Raw genomic sequence first — 10,820 nt, 5'->3', positions numbered from 1 at the left:
CCAAAAGACCTCTTAAAATTGAATTATTCTGCTCTACTACATATACATTCTTCCAATTAGCAAACACATTCGGCGGGGGTGGCCATGTTAAGGCGGCTCTTGTTTCTGTTGAACGATGTAGTTCGCCCAAAGAGAAGAATACTTGATGATTTGTCTGTCTCAGTTTTGAAACTTGACATTTTAAAAATGTACTAACATGTTAATAAGGTTACTAGTATACATGTTTATGTTTATAAGATCAGAAAGTTATTTTTCTACAAGTGAAAACAGTCGAAATCAGTCATCGTGCATGAAAGCTGTCGGAACATTGGTCATTTGGACTCCAGTACAGCTCTTTTTCACTAAGTTGCTCATGATCAGTATAACGTGGTCATCTATGACTTTCAAACAGGTGTCGAATTTGAGTCCCAAATGACATGTTGACTATATAGTAATACAGCAGTCAATTGTAGCCACGACTCACCCTGCCCCTTCGGAGGGCCGAGAAAAATTAGCGAGTGTTTTACCTTTTGTCTCTCCCACATTGCCGTGCCAATGTTGTGAATAGATTTTGCGCTTTTGTCTGTGCCATTGTTGTGTTTAGTTTTATCGCTATAAACTAGGAACTGTGGTAAACTAGTTTATAGACACATGTTTTGTTTGATGTGGTACTACTTCCGTTGCAAAACAACTTATGAATTGTGATTTTTTGAAAGCATAGTTCAACGCTGTAAAGCTTAAATAACGCAAAAGTTGCAGTAGCTAGGTTGTCAATCTTGAGAATTATCTTTAAAAATAACCACTTTTCTGGAAAATATTTGTAAATGCGGGTTATAATGTCTAAACATTATGGTATGCGTTACTAGTAATTCATTTTTTTTAATATGATTTACATGGAATATATTGGTCCATTCCCTGTAACGGTTTTATGTTGCACATATTCAGCGTAAATATTGCACGATTCCTGCGTCATTATATTCTGCGTTAGGGTTGACTCATTCATGCGCAAGTTTATTTGATTATCTCCGTATCCATACAAATACATAAACACGAGAAGCGCTCCCAAAAACAAGTTGGCTTCATCTCTTCAAATTGCAAATTGTCTGCGCAAATTGTACATGCCATTGTCGTGGTGAACACACCATGTTTCTTAAATGCTCAACTACAAATTAAGTATACTGTACAGGGCAATCTTTTTTCAATCATTTCTGCGCCAATTTGATGCTTTGCGCCAGGATATTTTTCTTGTGTCTCACCGTGATTGCAACCATTTCGTTCGCATGAGCTTTCTCGTCCAACCCAATGCGAGAGATAATTTGTTGAAAGACGGTGAAACGGTTTCGTCTTATAATTTGTGTAAATTAACAAAGACTTTATTCCGTATAATAAAAGAACAAGCGACTATCTTTAGAATTTATTCATATAACGTTTACGTTAGATTACAATTAATTGCAGAATATAATTTGGTATACAAAATACAACACCACACGTAATTGATATACTTTTTTTTATATACAGGCACACTCTATATTTAAATGACATTATGCCCATCCAAGGGTATATAGTAAGTGAACAGGTTCTGCCATAATTTCTTGCAGTTTTATTATTTACTTAGCAAGAACGATGAATAACTCACATGGCCCAATGAAATTTCTGTAAATATCTATCGGAATTTACTTGCCACATACAATTTATAAAAGGAGTGGGGCAGTCTTTCTATATTATAGGTAGATGTATATTTCATTCCAAACATTTTCCAGGATGAATTGTTGATCAATTATCATTATAACAGGCAATCTTATGAAATGTATATAGTCATTTTGGCTCAATTTGACAATGAGAAAATGAGCATAATGTCACTGATGATTGTCATTGAAACAACAAACCTGTATAACAAAACAATAAAACTGTCTCAGTTGTTCATTGAAGTAACATTTTACAAAAAACAACAAACGAAATAAGTAACAAAGCAAAAAAAAACCCTCAGTTGTTCACTTAAATTACATTACACAAAACAAAAAGAACAACAAAACTAGCTTAGATGTTCAAGGAAATAATACATTACAAAGCAATAAAACTATTTCCATTGTACATGTGCGTTTGCAACCAGCATGGATCCAGACCAGCCTGTGCATCCGCGCAGTCTGATCAGGATCCATGCTGTTCGCTTACAAACCCTATTACAAGTAGAGAAACTGATAGCGAACAGCATGGGGATCCTGATCAGACTGCGCGGATGCGCAGGCTGGTCTGGATCCATGCTGGTCGCAAACCCACGATGTTGGTTTTGTCATGACACGGCTCAAATAACGTTTCACGCAAACAACAACAAAAATAACTTTAAACAGTAAATGTTGTCTCCTTAGTTAATTAAAATAACAAACCCTAATACAACATTAATAAAATAATGGCGTCCAAGTATTTTAAACATAAAACTTTTCTTTTATTTCAGATAATATTAGTAATATAAATAAATAAAATATGTAATAATAAAAAGATGTGCATTGAAAAAGACAATACGTATAACAAAATAATAAAAGTTTCTCAGTTCATTTTTGTAATATTTCATGGAAACAACAAAAATATCTTAAATGTTCAAGTAAAACAATATTACTGTCCTAGTTACACACAGAAGTAACATTTCACAAAAACAACAGCAACAACAACAAAACTATCCTAGATATTCGGGTAATAATCCATATGAAAACAATAATATTGTCTCTGTTGTTCATTGAAATAACATTTTACAAAAACAACAAAGCCATTTAGATATTCAATGAAATAATAAAACAATAATATTTTCTCAGTTGTTCACTGAAATAACAAACTCCAATACAGCACTAATAAGATAATGATTCTGTTGACATAGAAAATTGATCGATTATCAAAGGTATGTTACTTAACATTCAATCTCCCAAATAATTATAGTTTTACACTATTTCTTTAAACATGCATTATTTTAAATCACGTAACCGTTATTAGTAGAATTTTAGGAATTTATGACTAAAAAGATGTAGAAAGAAGAAAAGATGATAATTCCAATGAACATTTCGGGAACAGTAAATTTCAGCAGAATTTGAACAAAAAACAAAAAACGTTTTCGCCATTGATTAAACATCAATTTTTTGTTAAACATTAGGTTTTTGATGCTTTTTTTCTATATGGTTAGCAAAACAAAAAGTTTAATACAGAAAACTACGGTGTCCCTAAAGTGACGTTTAACAAAAAATTAATACGTTTTAACTTAAGTGTTATGGATGTCACTTTAATTAAGGATACCGTCCTATTCCTAAGATTGGTACAAAACAGTAACAAATGTCATTTTCTTCCAGGAAAGATACTAAGTAATTAAAAGCTTGGTTAATCTAAACAGTTTTAACGAAAAATTTACTCATTCAGGTATCTACTTCCGTTGTATACAAGATAGTAACAATTCTTTAGTTTCCGCTCGAAATCGTGATCCACTTAAGAAATAGATGAAGAAATTCGAAGCATGATTTAAAAAGCCAAGGAAAGAAAATAAATTTAGAAGGACCGCATAGTTGTTGTAGTCGTCAAAGGTCCAAAATCTGTATTTATTCAAATTTATCCAAATTTGCATATAAATTTCGTGTATAATTTGTGGGCTAACAGTAAGCAGGTATACTAAATTCACCAAAAGCAAAGTTATAGTAATCGATTTTATTTGAGCCTTGTTAGACTTGCTTTTCCGCAGACGATTTTGTAGTAGGGAACTGATGGTGATAAGGGTGCACACGAAAATAATGAGTAAAGGTAAAATAGTTAGTACAGAATGCAAAATAAGATCTATATTATAGACATCTATCAATGTTTTCTCTACATAGCAATCTGGTTTACGGATAACACGTGTCAGAAATACGATAAAACTAGCGTTAAGGGAAGTTTTGGCCACACTTAAAATCCAAACCAGAATGACGTAGAAACGTGCAAAATTTATAGTAAATATGGTTTTGACTTTAAGTGGCAATTTTACACTCAATGCACGTTCGATGGAGATAGCAACTAACATCCAAACGGATGCATACTGGCCAGTTTTGGTAAGAAATGATCTAAGCTTACAATCCAAATCGGAATATGCAGCTAGTATTAAGTTATTTCTCATAAGCCATCCTTCAAGTAAACTCAATATGACAAAAAAGTCCGCTAAAGCGAGGGAAGAAATGAATATAGACGTTGAAAAATGACGATTTCTCTTTCGTGAAAGTACAATGATAATGAGAATATTACCAATAATTGCAATAACAACAATAAATATGCTCAAGCGGGTCATCAAAAATATTTCCAGTTGAAATTTAAATGCGCTGAAATATGCTTCCAGATCAAAGAAGTAATACTCGTACTCATGTCCGACAGAAGAATTATTTACTGCAGATTCGGCTTTTTTAGACACCAATGGTTCGTCTACATCTGGCAACGTCGCATTGGTGAAACTTGTGTTGACATCCATTCTACAGTGCCACAAATACAAAAAAATGTATGTGCATTATTAATTTTGTAAAGATTTAATTAAACATTTCTTGAGGCGAAAGAAACATTAACTGACAATTATTAATTATGCATGTGAACCCTTTTATACATACAGTGAAACAAGATGTTGAAATTATTGTGTGCATTGTTTGAAAACGTTGTTGCGTAGTACATGACTGTATAGAGATGTGTCATATAACGCACTGACCATTTGCGAAGCATAACAACAGAATTTCGCAGATATGTACATTTATTATAGTTAATTCGAATAAAATATCATATTCAACCTATTCAATGAAACTTATATAAATTGGGAAAATGTTAAAACATTATATTAATTTAGTTTTCATCAAATTGACAATGAGAATTATTTTTTCTTACCTGATAATTCAGTATCTTTGTTTACAGTTTGCCTCGGTTTTTTTCTCTTTGATACGCGTGTAGTGTAATGTAAGTCTATGAATTAAAAATATATAAAAATATTATGAACAGAACAGAACACTATTATACACTATGGTATTCAAAACATGTATGTTATAAAAAACGTCAAATAAAATGCATTATGCACGTGATAAGCAAACATGTCTTCAATATTCCACAGATAATGAACAAATTTACAAAATTGAAATAATTTGGTGCTGTAATTACTCGTATAATCTTTGATAACTTTATTTTATAATGCTTTTTTTATTAATCTGAACCCAACAATTTTAACATATTTACCTGGTAGTATAAATTCAAACATGAATTGACGGAATGTAAACTGCGTGCATCACGTGCCAACTTCTGCGCGATCTTATATAGTATGGCTAAGAACTAATCAATTCAAGTATGAGATGTTGTTAATGTCGTCTTCATTTGCATGTCAGCATTATAAATCACTCTCGGCCATTCATAGAATGTAACATATGACAAAGACGCGTGGTACACAATAAAAGGTATAAAGCAATAGTTTTATAAAGGCCAAGATTTTTGTAAGAAACAGTTTAATTCTAAAGAGCAATTTATTTTGCCTGTATTAATTCTTTCAAAACACCATAAAATTATCTTCCGGCTAGAAGAATATCTTTTGCTATTTGTTGTCATTACATCTACAGATGTATACTTCTTGGTATGGAAGATCAGATAGCCGTTCCGAAATGATTATAGCTTAGATTTTTATATTTGGAGCAGCACTGCGACAAGACGGAAACAAATGATGGTCAATTTCAAGTTAAGTTTATTGACATAATTTACACAAACCAATTATTCTCTCAATTAAAAACACTGCCACCTACGGAAGCACAGAGGGGACATTCCGATTTTAATTTTATTTTCCTATCTCGTGGCCACGAGTTATAACTCAGAAAAAAACAAAAAACAAAAATTCGCTATCTCGTGGCCACGAGTTCTAACTCAGAAAAAAACAAAAAACAAAATTCGCTATCTCGTGGCCACGAGTTATAACTCAGAAAAAAAAACAAAAAACAAAATTCGCTATCTCGTGGCCACGAGTTAGCCGACCAATCAGATAAGCACATCTAAGTCGTGGTAACGAGTTAGCTGACCAATAAAATCGAAAATGTGCTCGTTTATTTCGGCGCGAGTAGACAAACTTACCAAGATGGCGGCGGTCTATATAATGATTTTATGTCAACGAGATAGAATAAAAAGCTGATTGGCCGATTAACTCGTGATAACAAGATAACGAATTTTTTTTCTGAGTTATAACTCGTGGGAACGAGATAGCAAATTTTGTTTTTTGTTTTTTTTTTCTGAGTTATAACTCGTGGCAACGAGATAGAAAATTTTGTTTTTTGTTTTTTCCTGAGTTATAACTCGTGGCCACGAGATAGAAAATTTTGTTTTTTGTTTTTTTCTGAGTTATAACTCGTGGCCACGAGATAGCAAATTTTGTTTTTTGCTTTTTCCTGAGTTATATATCGTGGGAACGAGATAGCGAATTTTTGTTTTTTTTTCTGAGTTATAACTCGTGGCCACGAGATAAGGATTTTTTTTGTTTTTTGTTTTTTTCTTAGTTGTATCTCGTGGGAACGAGATATCATTTTGTTTTTCGTTTTTTTCTGAGTTACATCTCGTGGCCACGAGACAGGGATTGTTTGTTTTTTGTTGTTTTTTTCTGAGTTATAACTCGTGGCCACGAGATAGCATTTTGTTTTTTGTTTTTTTCTGAGTTATAACTCGTGGCCACGAGATAGGAAATAATATAAAATCGGAATGTCCCCTCTGTGCTTCCGTAGCCACCACCACCAACAACAACCATAAGAAAAATCGCTCGATATCTCCATTTCCCATGACGGAAGGTTGGTTTAAACATATTTATTCAACATAACATTTAACATGTGAACAATATTTACAAAATACATTTTGGGATTTGGCAGAAAGCTATAAAGCTTATGAGTGTCCTTATACGGAAGGTAAGAGCTTAAATTATTGCTTCAGTTCTCAAGTAGACATGTTATTTCTAGGCCATAAACAGAAAAGGGAATCGTCTTTTTTACTTTTTGTTCATGGAATGCTTGGAACTCCATAAACACTAAGGTTCCTTTTTCAGTTTAAGGGGAGAGTTTGAAAATTTCCTTAATCTGAACCCAATGTACATTTGTATGTTCTTAAGCTTATCTTTAAAAACAATATTTAAGATAATTTTCAAGACCAAAATATTATATCGACAAAATAATAAAATTCTAGAAGAAGTCTCTCGGAAGCAATGAAAGCAACAATATTATCTGAAAACTGCAGTCTCGGTTTGACTGAATGAGTCTGTTCATGACAGATAATCTAAATGTATAACATTTCCGACGCCCCCTAGCACCGCCTTAAGCAGTACTAAAGGTGCTCGAATCAATGATCCCGAAGGACCAGAAAAATATGACAAAGGTTTAGTGAAGTACGGGGCAACTTTTTATAGCTGCCACACGGCACATGCACCTGCTGTAGTGAAGTTTAAAAAACTAGAAGAGGGTTGATATGAATTTAAACATTTCAATAGGTACATCGACAGTTAATACTATATTACATTTATGTCGTATTACATCAATACCAAGATGATAATGAATTCTTTCAGCCTCTATTAGCACAGAGACCAGTTTGAGGTGTATGAAGCGGATATGTTTTGTTTTTCTTTTAGATTGCACTATAGCAAAATACTCTTGGGGCTTAATTATGTGTACAATTCAGCAATAGGTGGGTTGATTCAAAAACATGTTTGTAATTTGTTAAATGATATTTTCACGGATAAATTGTCAAGTATAATTGATGTAAAGTATAATTGATAGTGAAGCTTTAGTTAAGTTATTAGGACATCTTTGTCTACAGAAAATTTATTTGTTGTTAAATCTGAGTTTTTACTTTTTTCTTTTTCTTATTATTTTATTGAAATTTCTCTTGAAAATCATTTTTCAGTGCCATATTCTGGCATTAGTGCTGTGTTGACAAATGACATTTTAGTTTTGATAAGTACTAGTAAATATTAATTCTCTTTCATCAACATTGCTTCTAATATTCTATAAATTCTGTCTGAAGTATTTTATAAAGTGTTAAATGAAAAGCAATTTTATTTATTTGTTAGCTTGTTTTCAATCTTTTTATATTGAATACCTTTTATTACTTAAATCTGTAAGTAACAGTTTGTATTCTACTTTTCTCATAAATATTTCTGAAATTAACAAATAGATGAATTTATTCATGTTCTTTACATTATTCACAGCAGATAAATCGTAAGAATTTGTCATTTAATTAATTGTAATGATTTATTGCCCTTACCTATACATTCACAGCTATTATTGTGAAATACTATTTTGCATTTCAATATAAAAGTTTACAAAATGTCTCGATGGTTTATTTATTATATTATTTAAGTTTCCGACCAATCCGCTGATCTTGCGTGACTAAGGACAATTTGCAGGTCAACAATGTTGAAAGTTGTAATGAATAATGCCAATACATTGTTAATTTCTGCTGACTGTAAATTTTACGCATCATTATATCTTATTATTGAAGAAATATGTCTGATAATATATAACAAGAAATTGTTATTTACTTTAAGGAAAGCATTTGCAAAATTTCTATGTTGAAGTCAAAGGTTTTTAATTGAAACTGGACGTCATATTGGTCTTCCAAGAGAAGATCGTTATTGTTAATATTTATATGTTAATTTTGATACACGATGTCTTGAAGATCAATGTCATGTACATTTTTTAAATGTTACAAATATATACATGAACGACAACTTATTATTTTTTTTATTTAATTGGTATAACTGGTAGATTTTTTAATTTAATGCAGTGTTCTGGTGATGAGAAAATAAGATCAGTTGCATTTTTGAACATTCCATTATGAAACATGAAATGTATAATAACAGGACACAAACATATGATGCTATACTGTATACGTTGTTTTTTTTTTTTTGGACCAGAGGCCTTTATTTACAACTACAATTTTAATTGAGTAAGGACGAATACGTCGTCATATAAAATTCCATGATACGAGTTTAGATATGCAGTTATATTTATTATATACATGTCTTTTTGTCAGGCAGTGGTAAATGTAATCTACCGTCCACTCTCTCTAGCACCGGCTCAATCAGAACTCAACATTAAGGCATAAACATGGTGTTTAATTAAAATCTTCAACATATGCAAAGGTGTTCACATGGCGTAGACCATGGAATCTTCGATACAAAACGAAATATAGTCGCTAAGTAATGTATGTATAATTGTGCCAGAAACTAATTAAAAAGGAATTATTAAGAGGATATCAGCGGTCATGCTACACCAAGAGAATGAAAGAAACATGCTAAAGAAAAAGAAGATCGATCAGTGACGGGTGGCGCTAATGAAGAATCCTATTTCATTGTAGAACTATCTAGAAAGTAATGTTATGGCTTAAAACATTCCAACTAATGTTGACAACACCGGCGCCGGCGTATTTGAAATAGTGACAATATTTACTTCAATATTGACGATTTGCAAGAATGCTAGCTAATGCTGCAGACAAAGTCGAATGCAGGAAACAACTTCTCATTTTTCACGACATGCCTTAAAATAAGAATTGTCGATGATTTAGTTGGCTTATTTGTTGTTTTTCTTGTTTAACATTTTGTGTTCCGCCGAGGAACGCATCTGCGAATGTTTCTTAATTCATTGTTCGCCATTTTCATATATGAATGTTGAGTTCTACTTAGATACAAACTGCATTAACTATTATATTTCAATGTTCTTAGGGTAGGGTCGTGAATTTCCATTATTTGAAATTTTTTATATCATTTGTGTTACTTAAATATTTAAGTATGTAACGGGAATTGTATTTATTACATCCTATAAAACGATTATATATTGCCTGATGGCAATGACCACAAAAAGTACCCCCCAAAAAAAGAGCACTGAAAAGGTAGCGGATTCGTTCCTTATATATATTGCTAGCTTATTTCAAAACATTTATCTTTAAAAATTGAGTACTTCATCGTTAGTGCTCACTGCTCCAGGGTTTGGTTTTTGAAAAGGTCGAAGCGGGAGGGCGAACCATTCATTTGACATACAACTTAGTAGAATAAATAGCATATGACATATTAGAACTATGATAAAATATATATTATACAATACAGGTGTAAGATACGGTTAGTTATGTACAGTTAAAATGAATATATCAGACAAATTATACACATGTACTATGTATCAGATATTAAGTTGATATGTTGATTTACTCGTTTAAACATATTTAGCATGAATATAGTAGAATATCGTACACTATACTAAATTTGCCGTTGTTTATTATGAAAAATGTTTTTAGCGAACAAAAACCAAAACGATGCCTTGACAAAGTTACTGATCATTCAGGATGTGCTTGAATTATGCAACCAATAAATGTATAATAAAATGTACTTGTATAAGGGTTGTTAAAATGAAAAATTGTAATATCGATAATTTTGATTGTTAATATGTCGCCAAAAATTCGCTTTAAAAATCGCTGCAATTATGTTACAATTTCTTATATTGAATACAGGAATTACTGAACTAATGTGCCAATTAACCCATAGTATAACGTTACCCATTATCATCTTTGTATAATTATATTTTTAATTTCTAGCTCCAGTCGTAGTAATTTGATTTATTTGAGATTTTCGATATTCCCTGACGTGTATAATGACTTAGAAAAAAAACGTAAGGAAGAAAAAAGTGGTAAATGTTTAAATGCCACTTTGATGTGTCAGTCGACCAGAAGATAATGAGCTGTCATTTACCAAACAATAAACGTTAAAAAAAGATTATTTCAAAACCATTATCTTAATAAAGCGCAAAAAATGTAGAAGATAAAGAACTCTGTGTTAACATAAAAATCATATTGTGGAATTT

This window comes from Ruditapes philippinarum, unplaced genomic scaffold (genome assembly GCF_026571515.1).
Source record: "Ruditapes philippinarum isolate M1 unplaced genomic scaffold, ASM2657151v2 ctg248_1_1_1_1, whole genome shotgun sequence".
Taxonomy (NCBI): domain Eukaryota; kingdom Metazoa; phylum Mollusca; class Bivalvia; order Venerida; family Veneridae; genus Ruditapes; species Ruditapes philippinarum.
The sequence above is the reverse complement of the archived record's forward strand: the minus strand, read 5'-3'. Positions refer to the sequence as shown.